This window comes from Hemitrygon akajei, chromosome 10 (assembly GCF_048418815.1).
Source record: "Hemitrygon akajei chromosome 10, sHemAka1.3, whole genome shotgun sequence".
NCBI classification, from domain to species: domain Eukaryota; kingdom Metazoa; phylum Chordata; class Chondrichthyes; order Myliobatiformes; family Dasyatidae; genus Hemitrygon; species Hemitrygon akajei.
The window spans coordinates 39,560,198-39,580,839 of record NC_133133.1 but is presented as its reverse complement, the minus strand read 5'-3'; positions in this window follow the sequence as shown (position 1 = coordinate 39,580,839).

The window sequence follows — 20,642 nt, the reverse complement described above, 5'->3', positions numbered from 1 at the left end:
CACATAGCTGACACTTTTCAGCACGAACAGTTATTAATGATCGGCACACCTACAACAAAGCACAACTTGCATTTATATACCTAATGTTTTTTCTCTATTTTGAAGGTGCTCTGTGTTCCACAGAAGCTCACTTAGGTAATGACTGAAGTTGAGATGAATTAAAAAATATTAGGAAGAATGACTAAAAGCTTGATAAAAAAAGAAGATACAAGAGGCTGAAAATGCTGGAGAAATCCAGCTGGTCAGTCAGCATCTGTGGAAGAGAATGGTCAGCCAATGCTTTGAAGGGTCTTAACGAAAAACATTGACTGTCCATTTCTCTCCGTTGATGCTGCCTGACTTGCTGAGTTTCTCAAGCAGTTTGTTTTTCACTCCTTAGTCAAAGGAGTTGATTTTAAAGAAGATCAGAGGGGAAGACAGAAAAAATTCAGTAGGGAATTCCTTAGTCTTGGCCCACAAAGGCCTGAGAGAGCAGAGACCAATGTTATGGGGCATGGAGTTAAAGATGCACAAGAATCTAAAGAATGGAGGAACATCTAAACCCTGGAAGGTTGTGAGTCTTGAAGTTACAGAGGCATTTTAAGAGACATTTTAAGATTGGGAAATATGTTGAAAAGTGAACAAAGACTAGAGTGAGTAGCACTTGATATGAGACAATATGGAGTGGAAACATTACAAATTTGTCTCAAAACTACTTCTTCCCTCCCACACCCCACCTGACTCCTCCATCTGCTTATCATTTCCCTCATCATATAATTCCACCCATCACATACCAGCCCCCGTCTCATGCCTCCCTCTCACCTCTTTATAGTGGTTATCTTCCCTCTACACTCTCAGTCCTTGATGCAAGGCCTCATCCAGAAATGCCAACCATTCCACAGATGCTGCTTGACCTGATCCCTTTTGAATCTTTTCCAGTCACTGCATATTTCACACTTGCCTTTGCTACTAGCATTAGATGAAATGAAGTAAGACTTTGGAAACAAAAATCGAATGATGTCCTTGAAGTAAAGAACTCAAGAAGAGAGTTAAGAAAGCCATTAGGCCCCTGGAAAGTCATTGGCAAGTTGGATTAAAGAGAATCCCAAGGCATTTTATTCAAACATAAAGATGAAGAGGATAACTGGGGATGATAGAGCCACTCAAAGGTAAAGGAGCTTGGAGGTGGAGGTTGTGGGTGAGGTCCTAAATAAATACTTTGTATCAGTATTTACCAAGGAGTAGGACTTTGAGGATAGGGAGATCAGTGTGGAGTATGCTAATATGCTAGAACACTTTTAAGATAAAGAAGGAAGTAGTGTTGAGTCTTGTAAAGAACATTAGGGTGGATAATTTCCCAAAGCCTGATGGGTTATATTCCAGGTTATTAAGGGAAGAAAAAGAATGCTGGGATCTGAACCAATATTTTTGTGTCCTCTCCAGCCACAGGTGAGGTGCCAGTGGACTGGTGAGAAGCTAATATTATTCCATTATTCAAGGAGGGAAATAAGGATAATCCTGGAAACTATAGACCAGTGAGTCTCACATCAGCGACAGGGAAATTGCTGGGAATAGAAGTTATGAACTTCTGGAAAATCATGGCCTAGATAGGGACAGTTAGCATGGCTTTGTGTGGGGCAAGTTGTGGCTTGCTAACTCGATTGAGCTTTTTGGAGAGGTGATTAACAAAGGTGGTTAAGACATTGATGTTATCTACATGGATTTTAGTAAGGCGTTTGACAAGCTATCTCATGGGAGACTATTCAAAAAGTCAAGATCCATCTGATCCACAGTGAATTGGCCATTTTAATTTGTAATTGTCCATAGAAACCAGAGGGTAGTGGTAAATGAGATTCATTTTGGTTTCAGGACTGTGACGAATAGTGGTCCACAAGGATCCTTGCAGGGACCTCTGCTGTTCGTGAGATACATAATTGACTTGGATGTAAACTTAGATCAGTGAGTTAGTTAGTTTTTGGAAGACTGGTGGTGTTGTGGATAATGTAGAATACCTGCCAAAAGATATAGTGAGATATAGACCAACTGCTGAAATGGGTGAAATGGCAGATGGAGTTCACTCTGGCCAAATGTGAAGTATTGAACTTTGGAAGGTCAAATGTAAAGGGACTTAATGTGTTAACGGCAGGACCTTAGCAATATTGATGTACAGAGGGATAATATGTCCATGTCATAGCTCCTTGAAAGTGGCTGCACAGGTAGATAGAATGGTAAAAAAAGGCATATGGCATGATTGCCCTTATTAGATGATACATTGACTCTAGCTAGGCTACATCAGGAGTATTGCACAGAGTTCTGGTCACCCCATTATAAGCAGGATGTCAAACTTTGGAGAGACCGCAGAAGAGGCTTACAAGGATGCTGCCTGGATTCGAGGCTATGTGCTATAACGAGAGTTTGGAGAATCTTGGGTTGTTTTCACGTGTGGCAGAGACTGAGGGGCTATCTGATTGATGTTTGTAAAACATAGTAGACAGCCAGTATCTTTTTCCCAGAGTTGAAATGTCTAATAACAAAGGACATGTATTTAAGATGAGGGGGTAAGTTTCAAGTTGAGACAAGGTGAGATGTTTCTGATCGCATCCACGACATCCTGAAGTGGGAAGGTGAACAGCCAGAGGTTGTGGTATGTATTGCTACCAACGACATAGGTAGGAAAAGGGAGGAGGTCCTGAAAACAGACTACAGGGAGTGAGGAACGAAGTTGAGAAGCAGGACCTCAAAGGTAGCAATCTCGGGATTATTGCCTGTGCCACATGACAGTAAGTATAGGACTAGAGTGAGGTGGAGGATAAATGTGTGGCTGAGGAATTGGAGCAGGGGGCAGGGGTTCAGATTTCTGGATTATTGGAACTCTTTTGGGACAGGTATGACCTGTACAAAAAGTTCAGGTTGCACTTGAATCCGAGGGGGACCAATATCCAAGCAGGGAGGTTTGCTAAGGCTACTGGGGTGAGTTTAAACTAGAATTGCTGGAAGGTGGGAACCGAACTGAAGAGACGGAGGAAGGGGTGGTTGGCTCACAAATCGAGAAAGCTTGTAGACAATGTGAGAGGGAGAATAGGCAAGTGATAGAGAAGGGATGTGCTCAGACTGATGGTTTGAGATGTGTCTATTTTAATGCAAGGAGTATCATGAACAAAGCGAATGAACTTAGAGTGTGGATCAGTACTTGGAGCTATGATGTTGTGGCCATTACAGAGACTTGGATGGTTCAGGGTCAGGAATGGCTACTTAGAGTGCCAGGTTTTAGATGTTTCAGAAAGGACAGGGAAGGAGGCAAAAGAGGTGGGGCATGTCATTGCTGATCAGAGATAGTGTCACGGCTGCAGAAAAGGAGGAAGTCATGGAGGGATTGTCTACTGAGTCACTGTGGATGGAAGTTAGGAGCAACAAGAGGTCAATATCTCTTCTGGGTGTTTTTTATAGACCACCCAATAGTAACAGAGACATGGAGGAGCAGATAGGGAGACAGATTCTGGAAAAATGCAATAATAACAGGATCTCCCTAGAGCAAGGAGTTTAGATGGGGTGGAGTTTGTTAGGTGTTTTCAGGAAGGTTTCCTGGCACAATATGTTGATAAACCTACAAGAGGAGAGGCTGTACTTGATCTGGTATTGGGAAATGAACCTGGTCAGTTGTCGGGTCTCTCAGTGGGAGAATATTTTGAAGATAATGATCACAATTCTATCTCCTTTACCATAGCATTGGAGAGGGATAGGGCAGACGTTAGGAAGGTGTTTAATTGGAATAAGAGGAAATATGAAGTTATCAAGCAGGAACTTGTAAGCATAAATTGGGAACAGATGTTTTCAAGGAAATGTACGGCAGAAATGTGGCAAATGTTCAGGGGATATTTGTGTGGTGTTCTGCATAGGTACGTTCCAATGAGACAGGGAAAGGATGGCAGGGTACAGGAACCATGGTGTACAAAGGCTGTTGAAAGTCTAGTCAAGAAGAAAAGAAAGGCGTACAAAAAGTTCAAAAAACTTGGTAATGATTGAGATCTAGAAAATTATAAGGTTAGCAGGGAGGAGTTTAAGAATGAAATTAGGAGAGCCAGAAGGGGCCATGAGAAGGTCTTGGCAAGCAGGATTAAGGAAAACCCCAAGACATTCTACAAGTATGTAAAGAGCAAGAGGATAAGACATGAGAGAATAAGACCAATCAAGTGTGACAGTGGAAAAGTGTGTCTAGGACTGGAGGAGATAGTGGAGTTACTTAATGAGTATTTTGCTTCAGTATTCACTATGGAAAAGGACCTTGGCGATTTTAGGGATGACTTGTAGTGGACTGAAAAGCTTGAGCATATAGACATTAAGAAAGAGGATGTGCTGGAACTTTTGGAAAGCATCAAGTTGGATAAGTCACTGTGACTGGATGCAATATACCCCCGGCTACTGTAGGAGAGGAGGGTGGAGATTGCTGAGGGTCTGGCAATGATCTTTGCATCATCAGTGGGGACGGGAGAGGTTCTAGAGGATTGGAGTGTTGCAGATGTTCCCTTATTCAAGAAAGGGAGTAGAGATAGCCCAGGAAATTATAGACCAGTGAGTCTTACTTCAGTGGTTGGTAAATTGATGGGTAAGATCCTGAGAGGCAGGATTTATGAACATTTGGAGAGGCATAATATGATTAGGAATAGTCAGCATGGCTTTGTCAAAGGCAGGTCGTGCTTTACGAGCTGAATCAAATCTTTTGAGGATGTGACTAAACACATTAATGAAGGTAGAGCAGTAGATGTAGTGTATATGGATTTCAGCAAGGCATTTGATAAGGTACCCCATGCAAGGCTTATTGAGAAAGTAAGGAGGCATGGAATCCAATGGGACCTTGCTTTGTGGATCTAGAACTGGCTTGTCCACAGAGGGCAAAGAGTGGTTGTAGACAGGTCATATTCTGCATGGAGGTCGGTCACCAGTGGTGTGTCTCAGGGATCTGTTCTGGGACCACTTCTCTTTGTGATTTTTATAAATGACCTAGATGAGGAAGTAGAGGGATGGGTTATTAAGTTTGCTGATGACGTAAAGGTTGGAGGTGTTGTGGATAGTATGGAGGGTGGTCAGAGGTTACAGTGGGACATCGATAGGATGCAAAACTGGGCTGAGAAGTGGCAGATGGAGTTCAATTCAGGTAAGTGTGAGGTTCATTTTGGTAGGTCAAATATGATGGCAGAATATAGTATTAATAGTAAGACTCTTGGCAGTGTGGAGGATCAGAGGGATCTTGAGGTCTGTATTCACAGGACACTCAAAGCTGCTGCACAGGTTGACTCTGCTGTTAAGAAGGTGTACAGTGCATTGGCCTTCATCAACCGTGGGATTGAGTTCAAGAGCCGAGAGGTAATGTTACAGCTATATAGGACCCTGGTCAGACCACACTTGGAGTACTGTGCTCAATTCTGGTCACCTCACTACAGGAAGGATGTGGAAACTATAGAAAGGGTGCAGAGGAGATTTACAAGGATGTTGCCTGGATTGAGGAGCATGCCTTATGAGAATAGGTTGAGTGAACTTGGCCTTTTTTCCTTGGAGTGACAGAGGATGAGTGGTGACCTGATAGAGGTGTACAAGATAATGAGAGGTATTGATCGTGTGGATAGTCAGGCTTTTTCCTAGGGCTGAAATGGCTAGCACAGGAGGGCACAGTTCTAAGGTGCGTGGAAGTAGGTATTGTGTAGGCAGAAGGGATTTGATTAATTGGTCTTTACATTAATAATTTAGTTAGGTTGGCACAACATTTTGGGCTGAAGGGCCTGTTCCTGTGCTGTACTCTTCTATGTTCTTTATTATCTTTGCCATGACCTGTTCTCCTACTTTCCTTATATAGATGGCTTTTACATGTTGCTAATGTTATCGGATATCCAGATCTAAAAGCCTTCCAGATATCCTTCATTCCTGTACATTACTGCAATTCTGATTGCATCTTGGTTCAGGCCTTGTATTCCAGTACTCATATATCACAATGCAAGTCCTGTGGAAGCTCTGTGAAAATATTGTATATGAATTTTATCCATAATGTGGACTTAATGTCAAAGATATGACCACAAGTTTAAGCACGTAGCACTTATAAGTTTAAGTGGAAGTTAGTTCAACACTAGAGAGCAAGTAAAAGAAGGATAGGCAGGTAAACAGGAGCATTTGGAGGCTTGTAAGACCATAGATCAGCCTGGTTAAATGGCCTGCTTTTTTCATTATTCTGCATTTGTTATTCTTGTACAAGGAGCCTTCTATCTTGAAACTTTACCGAAACAAACACAAACTCGATGCTAACATAAGCCTGGCATCCTCTTGGATTAATCTGAAAACCAAGAATGGGTGAACTTGTGGGTTATTCATGTTACAACAAAGCTCAGAAAGCTTCAGGCTTCTCTTTGAAAATTCTTTTTAACATAGAGCGGTGAGAAGGGGAAAGAAAACTGTATTTTGCATTACCCAACTTTCCAACATGACTTCCAAATATAGCTATCAATATCAACAGTCCAACACACATCCCTTTTTGTTGAAACTCTTTTCTGCTAGAAGAGGAAGTCATGAATTCACTGCTATTGGCAGATAGCAGAAACTAACTATTATGACATGGACTGCCTACTGCAGAGTGCTGCTTCACTATTTTTGCTAAATTCATCATTGTCATAATATTTTACAGTTGGTTGTGAAATAGCAATGCTTTCAGCTTAACTCTAAGCTTAACATGCATTTTACTTCTACAATTTTTTCAAATATCCTTAATTCAATTTGTAAAACAAAACAGAACTGAAATAATAATAGAAAATGCTGGAGCTACAATGGGGGTTCAGGTAGCATCAGTGAAGAATGAAACAGTTAACATTTTATCAAAATTGCAGTGAACTCTATTGAAAATTTACTTGGACTGATTACCGGTAAGTACTTGTTCCACAGAAAAAGGAAAAAGTTGAGTTGAACTAGATTCACATTGTGGTATTCTTTGGTATTTTAAGAATTGAGTTCTGAAGATAAACTCGCAAATATGTATGGAATAATCAAGTTTTAATGTATAACTTTTGGTATTTTTTCCATTCTAAGGCCGAAGGCCCATTTTGCAGGGCTTCACTTAGTTTGCAAGGAATAAGAAAATGAAAGAAGTTGCACTTATGTAGAGACTTCTACAGCCCAAAATCACCCAAAACACTGCACAGTCATTACTTCTAAAATGTATTTGTGGCCATAATGCATGGATGTTGCAACCTATTTGTGCACAAATGACCAGTTCAAATCTTTTTTTACAGTTTGAAGTAAATTTATGATTAAAATACATTTATATCACTATTTACAACTCTGGAATTAATTTCCTCAAGAACAAACTTAATAAATCCATCATTAAATAATAACTATAAGAGAGTCAATGAAAGAACATACCAACTTGGAAATTCAACCAATGAGGAAAAGCAACAAACTGTGCAAATTTATAAATAAATAAACAAACAAACAAACAAACAGATAAATAAATAAATAGATAGATAAATAAGGAGAACAGGAGATGAGGAGTTCTTGAAAGTGAGTACTTAGATTATAGGAACATTTCAATGATGGGGCAAGTGAAGTTGAGTGAAATTATCCCATCTGGTTCAAGACCCTGATGGTTGAGGGTTAACAATTATTCCTGAACCTGGTGGTATGACTCCTAAGGCTCCTGTACCTTCTTCCTGTTGGCAGCAGTGGGAACAGAAGATGTCCTGGGTGGTGGGGGTCCCTGATGATGGACGCTGCTTTCCATCAACAGCACTCCGTGTAGATGTCATCAACGGTGGGGAGGACTTTACCAATGATGGACAGGGATGTATCCTTCAATTTTTGTAGGATTTTCTATTCAAGGACATAGGTGTTTCCATACCAGGCTGTGTTGCAGGCAGTCAGAATACCAAAGGTTCAAATGTTCAAAGGATTATTTTATAATCAAAGTATATGTGCAGTATGCAGCTCTGAGATTTATCTTCTCCAGATAGCCAGGAAACAAAGAAAAGGAGGGAGTTGTTCAAAGAAAATTTTCAAAACCCCTCCACCCCTACTCCCCACAGAAAAAACTAATAAATGACAGAAAAGAATGGCAATACGATCATCGTCCTCACCCAGCACGAGAATAAATTTTAACATTGTGCAGCAGCAACAAATCCACCACACAGAAAAACAAACTGACTAAGCTGCAAGAACATCAAACCCCAATCCCGCCCGCACAGAAAAACTACAGAATGCGTCAAATTAAATCACAATAAGAAAAGATGAACAAAAGTAGACTATATAAAAGACATAAAACTGAAAAGGATCCAGCCCAATCCATATATTGAAGGACTGCGGCAAAATCTTCCGACATCCTCAAGAGAGGTAGACCACTCAAACGCGGAGGCAGAACAGCAAAGAAGATAGGACATCACAGACACACATCTTATCTGGCAGCAGAGAGTAATAGGTAGTCACCACAGACACCTTGCCTGGCATACATTTGTCACAGCACGGTGAGAGGCAGGGAGTGGGCGCTGCATACTCCTTCTTCTTTCCCATTCGCTTTGATGCTTCCATCTTCTTCAATGCCTTAATCGGCGATTAATGGATGTTTTAAACAATGAAATGGCATGGATCATCCACTCACGCCTCATCTCTAAGCTCTGCCTCAAGGCCTGAGATCATCCCCTGGAAATTTTTGAGACAGCAGAGTGCAAGTTCACACAATCAAACTCCAAACTGTAAATCACAAGGACCAACTGTTCCAGAAGCACATTTAAGATAAAAACAGGTAAAATAAATGGACGAAAGTGGGTTATTTGGGAGACATCGCGCCAGGAATCATAGTTCGTTGGCACCATTTTGACCGTTGCCATATACATCACACTAATATAGAAGTCTGTTAAAGTTGCAAACCATTCAATGGCTGAAAGCTATAGAATATTTTATGTCCATTAAACAGGACAAAAAGTGTCTCAATTTAACGTATCATTAGAAAAATGAAGCCTCCAACCACACAGTTAATTCCCTCAATACTATACTGACGTTCCATCCCGAATCACACATTCAGTTTGATCAATACTATACTGACGTTCCATCCGCAATCACAGTCAGTTCCCTCAAAACTATACTGACGTTCCATCCCCAATCACACAGACAGTTCCCTCAAGACTATACTGAAGATCCATCCCCAGTCACACAGTCAGTTCCCTCAATACTGTAATGACGTTCCATCCCCAACCACACAGTCAGTTCCCTCAATACTATACTGACGTTCCATCCCCAATCACACAGCCAGTTCCCTCAATACTATACTGATGTTCCATCCCCAAACACACAGCCAGTTCCCTCAATACTATACTGACGTTCCATCCCGAATCACACAGTCAGTTCCCTCAATACTGTACTGAGGTAACATCCCCAATCACTCCGTCAGTTCCCTCAATACTATACTGACGTTCCATCCCCAATCACACAGTCAATTCCCTCAATACTGTACTGACGTAACATCCCCAATCACACCGTCAGTTCGCTCAATACTGTACTGACGTTCCATCCCCAATCAGAGTCAGTTCCCTCAATACTATACTGACGTTCCATCCGCAATAACACAGTCAGTTCCCTCAATACTATACTGACGTTCCATCCCCAATCACACAGCCAGTTCCCTCAATACTATACTGATGTTCCATCCCCAAACACACAGCCAGTTCCCTCAATACTATACTGACGTTCCATCCCGAATCACACAGTCAGTTCACTCAATACTGTACTGAGGTAACATCCCCAATCACTCCGTCAGTTCCCTCAATACTATACTGACGTTCCATCCCCAATCACACAGTCAATTCCCTCAATACTGTACTGACGTAACATCCCCAATCACACCGTCAGTACGCTCAATACTGTACTGACGTTCCATCCCCAATCAGAGTCAGTTCCCTGAATACTATACTGACGTTCCATCCCCAATCACACAGTCAGTTCCCTGAATACTATACTGACGTTCCATCCCCAATTACAGTCAGTTCTCTCAATACTATACTGACGTTCCATCCCCAATCACACAGTCAGTTCCCTCAATCCTGGACTGACATAACATCCCCAATTCCTCAGTCAATTTCCTCAATACTATACTGACATTCCATCCCCAATCACACAGTCAGTTCCCTCAATACTATACTGACGTTCCATCCCCAAACACACAGCCAGTTTCCTCAATACTATACCGACGTTCCATCCCGAATCACACAGTCAGTTCCCTCAATACTATACTGACGTTCCATCCCCAATCACACAGACAGTTCCCTCAAGACTATACTGAAGATCCATCCCCAGTCACACAGTCAGTTCCCTCAATACTGTAATGACGTTCCATCCCCAACCACACAGTCAGTTCCCTCAATACTATACTGACGTTCCATCCCCAATCACACAGCCAGTTCCCTCAATACTATACTGATGTTCCATCCCCAAACACACAGCCAGTTCCCTCAATACTATACTGACGTTCCATCCCGAATCACACAGTCAGTTCCCTCAATACTGTACTGAGGTAACATCCCCAATCACTCCGTCAGTTCCCTCAATACTATACTGACGTTCCATCCCGAATCACACAGTCAATTCCCTCAATACTGTACTGACGTAACATCCCCAATCACACCGTCAGTTCGCTCAATACTGTACTGACGTTCCATCCCCAATCAGAGTCAGTTCCCTCAATACTATACTGACGTTCCATCCGCAATCACACAGTCAGTTCCCTCAATACTATACTGACGTTCCATCCCCAATCACACTGCCAGTTCCCTCAATACTATACTGATGTTCCATCCCCAAACACACAGCCAGTTCCCTCAATACTATACTGACGTTCCATCCCCAATTACAGTCAGTTCTCTCAATACTATACTGACGTTCCATCCCCAATCACACAGTCAGTTCCCTCAATCCTGGACTGACATAACATCCCCAATTCCTCAGTCAATTTCCTCAATACTATACTGACATTCCATCCCCAATCACACAGTCAGTTCCCTCAATACTATACTGACGTTCCATCCCCAATCACACAGTCATTTCCCTAAATACTATACTGACGTTCCATCCCCAATCACACAGTTCCCTCAATACTATACTGACGTTCCATCCCCAATCACACAGTTAGTTCCCTCAATACTATACAGACGTTCCATCCCCAAACACACAGCCAGTTCCCTCAATACTATACTGACTTTCCATCCCCAATCATTCTGTCAGTTAACTCAATACTATACTGACATTCCATCCCCAATCACTCCGTCAGTTCCCTCAATACTATACTGATGTTCCATCCCCAATCACACAGTCAGTTCCCTCAATACTATACTTACATTCCATCCCCAATCACACAGTCAGTTCCCTCAATACTATAGTGACGTTTCATTCCCAATCACACAGTCGGTTCCCTCAATACTATACTGACGTTCCATCCCCAATCACACAGTCAGTTCCCTCAATACTACACTGACGTTCCATCCCCAATCACACAGTCATTTCCCTAAATAGTATACTGACGTTCCATCCCCAATCACACAGTTCCCTCAATACTATACTGACGTTCCATCCCCAATCACACACTTAGTTCCCTCAATACTATACAGACGTTCCATCCCCAATCACACAGCCAGTTCACTCAATACTATACTGACGTTCCATCCCCAATCACACAGTCAGTTCCCTCAATACTATACTGACGTTCCATCCCCAATCATTCCGTCAGTTAACTCAATACTATACTGATGTTCCATCCCCAAACACACAGCCAGTTCCCTCAATACTATACTGACGTTCCATCCCCAATCACACAGTCAGTTCCCTCAATACTGTACTGAGGTAACATCCCCAATCACTCCGTCAGTTCCCTCAATTCTATACTGACGTTCCATCCCCAATCACACAGTCAATTCCCTCAATACTGTACTGACGTAACATCCCCAATCACACCGTCAGTTCGCTCAATACTGTACTGACGTTCCATCCCCAATCAGAGTCAGTTCCCTGAATACTATACTGACGTTCCATCCCCAATCACACAGTCAGTTCCCTGAATACTATACTGACGTTCCTTTCCCAATCACACAGTTCCCTCAATACTATACTGACTTTCCAACCCCAATCACTCCGTCAGTTCCGTCAATACTATACTGACATTCCATCCTCAATCACACAGTCCGATTCCTCAATACTGTACTGACATTCCATCCCCAATCACAGAGTCAGTTCGCTCAATACTATACTGACGATCCATCCCCAATCACACAGTCAGTTCCCTCAATCCTGTACTGACGTAACATCCCCAATTCCTCAGTCAATTCCCTCAATACTATACTGACGTTCCATCCCCAATCACACAGTCAGTTCCCTCAATACTACACTGACGTTCCATCCCCAATCACACAGTCATTTCCCTAAATAGTATACTGACGTTCCATCCCCAATCACACAGTTCCCTCAATACTATACTGACGTTCCATCCCCAATCACACACTTAGTTCCCTCAATACTATACAGACGTTCCATCCCCAATCACACAGCCAGTTCCCTCAATACTATACTGACGTTCCATCCCCAATCACACAGTCAGTTCCCTCAATCCTATACTGACGTTCCATCCCCAATCATTCCGTCAGTTAACTCAATACTATACTGATGTTCCATCCCCAAACACACAGCCAGTTCCCTCAATACTATACTGACGTTCCATCCCCAATCACACAGTCAGTTCCCGCAATACTGTACTGAGGTAACATCCCCAATCACTCCGTCAGTTCCCTCAATACTATACTGACGTTCCATCCCCAATCACACAGTCAATTCCCTCAATACTGTACTGACGTAACATCCCCAATCACACCGTCAGTTCGCTCAATACTGTACTGACGTTCCATCCCCAATCAGAGTCAGTTCCCTGAATACTATACTGACGTTCCATCCCCAATCACACAGTCAGTTCCCTGAATACTATACTGACTTTCCTTTCCCAATCACACAGTTCCCTCAATACTATACTGACTTTCCATCCCCAATCACTCTGTCAGTTCCGTCAATACTATACTGACATTCCATCCTCAATCACACAGTCCGTTTCCTCAATACTGTACTGACATTCCATCCCCAATCAGAGAGTCAGTTCGCTCAATACTATACTGACGTTCCATCCCCAATCACACAGTCAGTTCCCTCAATACTGTACTGACGTAACATCCCCAATCACACCGTCAGTTCACTCAATACTATACTGACGTAATATCCCCAATCACACAGTCAGTACCCTCAATACTCTACTGACGTTCCATCCCCAATCACACAGTCATTTCCCTAAATACTATACTGACATTCCTTCCCCAGTCACACAGTCAGTTCCCTCAATGCTATACTGATGTTCCATCCCCAATCACACAGTCAGTTCCCTCAATACTATACTGACATTCCTTCCCCAATCACACAGTCAGCACCCTCAATACTCTACTGACGTTCCATCCTCAATCACACAGTCAGTTCGCTCAATACTATACTGACATTCCATCCCCAATCACACAGTCAGTTCTCACAATACTATACTGACGTGCCATCCCCAATCACACAGTCAGTTCCCTCAATACTGTACTGACGTTCCATCCCCAATCAGTGTCAGTTCCCTCAATACTATACTGACGTTCCATCCCCAATCACACAGTCAGTTCCCTGAATACTATACTGACGTTTCTTTCCCAATCACACAGTTCCCTCAATACTATACTGACGTTCCATCCCCAATCACTCCGTCAGTTCCCTCAATCCTGTACTGACGTAACATCCCCAATTCCTCAGTCAATTCCCTCAATACTATACTGACGTTCCATCCCCAATCACACAGTCAGTTCCCTCAATACTACACTGACGTTCCATCCCCAATCACACAGTCATTTCCCTAAATAGTATACTGACGTTCCATCCCCAATCACACAGTTCCCTCAATACTATACTGACGTTCCATCCCCAATCACACACTTAGTTCCCTCAATACTATACAGACGTTCCATCCCCAATCACACAGCCAGTTCCCTCAATACTATACTGACGTTCCATCCCCAATCACACAGTCAGTTCCCTCAATCCTATACTGACGTTCCATCCCCAATCATTCCGTCAGTTAACTCAATACTATACTGATGTTCCATCCCCAAACACACAGCCAGTTCCCTCAATACTATACTGACGTTCCATCCCCAATCACACAGTCAGTTCCCGCAATACTGTACTGAGGTAACATCCCCAATCACTCCGTCAGTTCCCTCAATACTATACTGACGTTCCATCCCCAATCACACAGTCAATTCCCTCAATACTGTACTGACGTAACATCCCCAATCACACCGTCAGTTCGCTCAATACTGTACTGACGTTCCATCCCCAATCAGAGTCAGTTCCCTGAATACTATACTGACGTTCCATCCCCAATCACACAGTCAGTTCCCTGAATACTATACTGACGTTCCTTTCCCAATCACACAGTTCCCTCAATACTATACTGACTTTCCATCCCCAATCACTCTGTCAGTTCCGTCAATACTATACTGACTTTCCATCCCCAATCACTCTGTCAGTTCCGTCAATACTATACTGACATTCCATCCTCAATCACACAGTCCGTTTCCTCAATACTATACTGACGTTCCATCCCCAATCACACAGTCAGTTCCCTCAATACTGTACTGACGTAACATCCCCAATCACACCGTCAGTTCACTCAATACTATACTGACGTAATATCCCCAATCACACAGTCAGTACCCTCAATACTCTACTGACGTTCCATCCCCAATCACACAGTCATTTCCCTAAATACTATACTGACATTCCTTCCCCAGTCACACAGTCAGTTCCCTCAATGCTATACTGATGTTCCATCCCCAATCACACAGTCAGTTCCCTCAATACTATACTGACATTCCTTCCCCAATCACACAGTCAGTACCCTCAATACTCTACTGACGTTCCATCCTCAATCACACAGTCAGTTCGCTCAATACTATACTGACATTCCATCCCCAATCACACAGTCAGTTCTCACAATACTATACTGACGTGCCATCCCCAATCACACAGTCAGTTCCCTCAATACTGTACTGACGTTCCATCCCCAATCAGTGTCAGTTCCCTCAATACTATACTGACGTTCCATCTCCAATCACACAGTCAGTTCCCTGAATACTATACTGACGTTTCTTTCCCAATCACACAGTTCCCTCAATACTATACTGACGTTCCATCCCCAATCACTCCGTCAGTTCCGTCAATGCTATACTGACGTTCCATCCCCAATCACACAGTCAGTTCCCTCAATACTACACTGACGTTCCATCCCCAAACACACAGCCAGTTCCCTCAATACTATACTGACGTTCCATCCCCAATCACACAGTCAGTTCCCGCAATACTGTACTGAGGTAACATCCCCAATCACTCCGTCAGTTCCCTCAATACTATACTGACGTTCCATCCCCAATCACACAGTCAATTCCCTCAATACTGTACTGACGTAACATCCCCAATCACACCGTCAGTTCGCTCAATACTGTACTGACGTTCCATCCCCAATCAGAGACAGTTCCCTCAATACTATACTGACGTTCCATCCGCTATCACACAGTCAGTTCCCTCAATACTATACTGACGTTCCATCCCCAATCACACAGCCAGTTCCCTCAATACTATACTGATTTTCCATCCCCAAACACACAGTCAGTTCCCTCAATACTATACTGACGTTCCATCCCCAATCACACAGACAGTTCCCTCAAGACTATACTGAAGATCCATCCCCAGTCACACAGTCAGTTCCCTCAATACTGTAATGACGTTCCATCCCCAACCACACAGTCAGTTCCCTCAATACTATACTGACGTTCCATCCCCAATCACACAGCCAGTTCCCTCAATACTATACTGACGTTCCATCCCCAATCACACAGTCAATTCCCTCAATACTGTACTGACGTAACATCCCCAATCACACCGTCAGTTCGCTCAATACTGTACTGACGTTCCATCCCCAATCAGAGTCAGTTCCCTCAATACTATACTGACGTTCCATCCGCAATCACACAGTCAGTTCCCTCAATACTATACTGACGTTCCATCCCCAATCACACAGCCAGTTCCCTCAATACTATACTGATGTTCCATCCCCAAACACACAGCCAGTTCCCTCAATACTATACTGACGTTCCATCCCGAATCACACAGTCAGTTCCCTCAATACTATACTGACGTTCCATCCCCAATCACACAGACAGTTCCCTCAAGACTATACTGAAGATCCATCCCCAGTCACACAGTCAGTTCCCTCAATACTGTAATGACGTTCCATCCCCAACCACACAGTCAGTTCCCTCAATACTATACTGACGTTCCATCCCCAATCACACAGCCAGTTCCCTCAATACTATACTGATGTTCCATCCCCAAACACACAGCCAGTTCCCTCAATACTATGCTGACGTTCCATCCCGAATCACACAGTCAGTTCCCTCAATACTGTACTGAGGTAACATCCCCAATCACTCCGTCAGTTCCCTCAATACTATACTGACGTTCCATCCCCAATTCCTCAGTCAATTCCCTCAATACTGTACTGACATTCCATCCCCAATCACACAGTCAGTTCCCTCAATACTATACTGACGTTCCATCCCCAATCACACAGTCATTTCCCTCAATACTATACTGACGTTCCATCCCCAATCACACAGCCAGTTCCCTCAATACTATACTGATGTTCCATCCCCAAACACACAGCCAGTTCCCTCAATACTATACTGACGTTCCATCCCGAATCACACAGTCAGTTCCCTCAATACTATACTGACGTTCCATCCCCAATCACACAGACAGTTCCCTCAAGACTATACTGAAGATCCATCCCCAGTCACACAGTCAGTTCCCTCAATACTGTAATGACGTTCCATCCCCAACCACACAGTCAGTTCCCTCAATACTATACTGACGTTCCATCCCCAATCACACAGCCAGTTCCCTCAATACTATACTGATGTTCCATCCCCAAACACACAGCCAGTTCCCTCAATACTATGCTGACGTTCCATCCCGAATCAAACAGTCAGTTCCCTCAATACTGTACTGAGGTAACATCCCCAATCACTCCGTCAGTTCCCTCAATACTATACTGACGTTCCATCCGCAATCACACAGTCAGTTCCCTCAATACTATACTGACGTTCCATCCCCAATCACACAGTCATTTCCCTCAATACTATACTGACGTTCCATCCCCAATCACACAGCCAGTTCCCTCAATACTATACTGATGTTCCATCCCCAAACACACAGCCAGTTCCCTCAATACTATACTGACGTTCCATCCCGAATCACACAGTCAGTTCCCTCAATACTATACTGACGTTCCATCCCCAATCACACAGACAGTTCCCTCAAGACTATACTGAAGATCCATCCCCAGTCACACAGTCAGTTCCCTCAATACTGTAATGACGTTCCATCCCCAACCACACAGTCAGTTCCCTCAATACTATACTGACGTTCCATCCCCAATCACACAGCCAGTTCCCTCAATACTATACTGATGTTCCATCCCCAAACACACAGCCAGTTCCCTCAATACTATGCTGACGTTCCATACCGAATCACACAGTCAGTTCCCTCAATACTGTACTGAGGTAACATCCCCAATCACTCCGTCAGTTCCCTCAATACTATACTGACGTTCCATCCCCAATCACACAGTCAATTCCCTCAATACTGTACTGACGTAACATCCCCAATCACACCGTCAGTTCGCTCAATACTGTACTGACGTTCCATCCCCAATCAGAGTCAGTTCCCTCAATACTATACTGACTTTCCATCCGCAATCACACAGTCAGTTCCCTCAATACTATACTGACGTTCCATCCCCAATCACACAGCCAGTTCCCTCAATACTATACTGATGTTCCATCCCCAAACACACAGCCAGTTCCCTCAATACTATACTGACGTTCCATCCCCAATCAGAGTCAGTTCCCTGAATACTATACTGACGTTCCATCCCCAATCACACAGTCAGTTCCCTGAATACTATACTGACGTTCCATCCCCAATTACAGTCAGTTCTCTCAATACTATACTGACGTTCCATCCCCAATCACACAGTCAGTTCCCTCAATCCTGGATTGACATAACATCCCCAATTCCTCAGTCAATTTCCTCAATACTATACTGACATTCCATCCCCAATCACACAGTCAGGTCCCTCAATACTATACTGATGTTCCATCCCCAATCACACAGTCATTTCCCTAAATGCTATACTGACGTTCCATCCCCAATCACACAGTTCCCTCAATACTATACTGACGTTCCATCCCCAATCACACAGTTAGTTCCCTCAATACTATACAGACGTTCCATCCCCAAACACACAGCCAGTTCCCTCAATACAATACTGACTTTCCATCCCCAATCATTCTGTCAGTTAACTCAATACTATACTGACATTCCATCCCCAATCACTCCGTCAGTTCCCTCAATACTATACTGATGTTCCATCCCCAATCACACAGTCAGTTCCCTCAATACTATACTTACATTCCATCCCCAATCACACAGTCAGTTCCCTCAATACTATAGTGACGTTTCATTCCCAATCACACAGTCGGTTCCCTCAATACTATACTGACGTTCCATCCCCAATCACACAGTCAGTTCCCTCAATACTACACTGACGTTCCATCCCCAATCACACAGTCATTTCCCTAAATAGTATACTGACGTTCCATCCCCAATCACACAGTTCCCTCAATACTATACTGACGTTCCATCCCCAATCACACACTTAGTTCCCTCAATACTATACAGACGTTCCATCCCCAATCACACAGCCAGTTCACTCAATACTATACTGACGTTCCATCCCCAATCACACAGTCAGTTCCCTCAATACTATACTGACGTTCCATCCCCAATCATTCCGTCAGTTAACTCAATACTATACTGATGTTCCATCCCCAAACACACAGCCAGTTCCCTCAATACTATACTGACGTTCCATCCCCAATCACACAGTCAGTTCCCTCAATACTGTACGGAGGTAACATCCCCAATTACTCCGTCAGTTCCCTCAATACTATACTGACGTTCCATCCCCAATCACACAGTCAATTCCCTCAATACTGTACTGACGTAACATCCCCAATCACACCGTCAGTTCGCTCAATACTGTACTGACGTTCCATCCCCAATCAGAGTCAGTTCCCTGAATACTATACTGACGTTCCATCCCCAATCACACAGTCAGTTCCCTGAATACTATACTGACGTTCCTTTCCCAATCACACAGTTCCCTCAATACTGTACTGACTTTCCATCCCCAATCACTCCATCAGTTCCGTCAATACTATACTGACATTCCATCCTCAATCACACAGTCCGTTTCCTCAGTACTGTACTGACATTCCATCCCCAATCACAGAGTCAGTTCGCTCAATACTATACTGACGATCCATCCCCAATCACACAGTCAGTTCCCTCAATCCTGTACTGACGTAACATCCCCAATTCCTCAGTCAATTCCCTCAATACTATACTGACGTTCCATCCCCAATCACACAGTCAGTTCCCTCAATACTGCACTGACGTTCCATCCCCAATCACACAGTCATTTCCCTAAATAGTATACTGACGTTCCATCCCCAATCACACAGTTCCCTCAATACTATACTGACGTTCCATCCCCAATCACACACTTAGTTCCCTCAATACAATACAGACGTTCCATCCCCAATCACACAGCCAGTTCCCTCAATACTATACTGACGTTCCATCCCCAATCACACAGTCAGTTCCCTCAATCCTATACTGACGTTCCATCCCCAATCATTCCGTCAGTTAACTCAATACTATACTGATGTTCCATCCCCAAACACACAGCCAGTTCCCTCAATACTATACTGACGTTCCATCCCCAATCACACAGTCAGTTCCCGCAATACTGTACTGAGGTAACATCCCCAATCACTCCGTCAGTTCCCTCAATACTATACTGACGTTCCATCCCCAATCACACAGTCAATTCCCTCAATACTGTACTGACGTAACATCCCCAATCACACCGTCAGTTCGCTCAATACTGTACTGACGTTCCATCCCCAATCAGAGTCAGTTCCCTGAATACTATACTGACGTTCCATCCCCAATCACACAGTCAGTTCCCTGAATACTATACTGACGTTCCTTTCCGAATCACACAGTTCCCTCAATACTATACTGACTTTCCATCCCCAATCACTCTGTCAGTTCCGTCAATACTATACTGACATTCCATCCTCAATCACACAGTCCGTTTCCTCAATACTGTACTGACATTCCATCCCCAATCAGAGAGTCAGTTCGCTCAATACTATACTGACGTTCCATCCCCAATCACAGTCAGTTCTCTCAATACTATACTGACGTTCAATCCCCAATCACACAGTCAGTTCCCTCAATCCTGTACTGACTTAACATCCCCAATTCCTCAGTCAATTCCCTCAATACTATACTGACATTCCAACCCCAATCACACAGTCAGTTCCCTCAATACTATACAGACGTTCCATCCCCAATCACACAGTCATTTCCCTAAATACTATACTGACGTT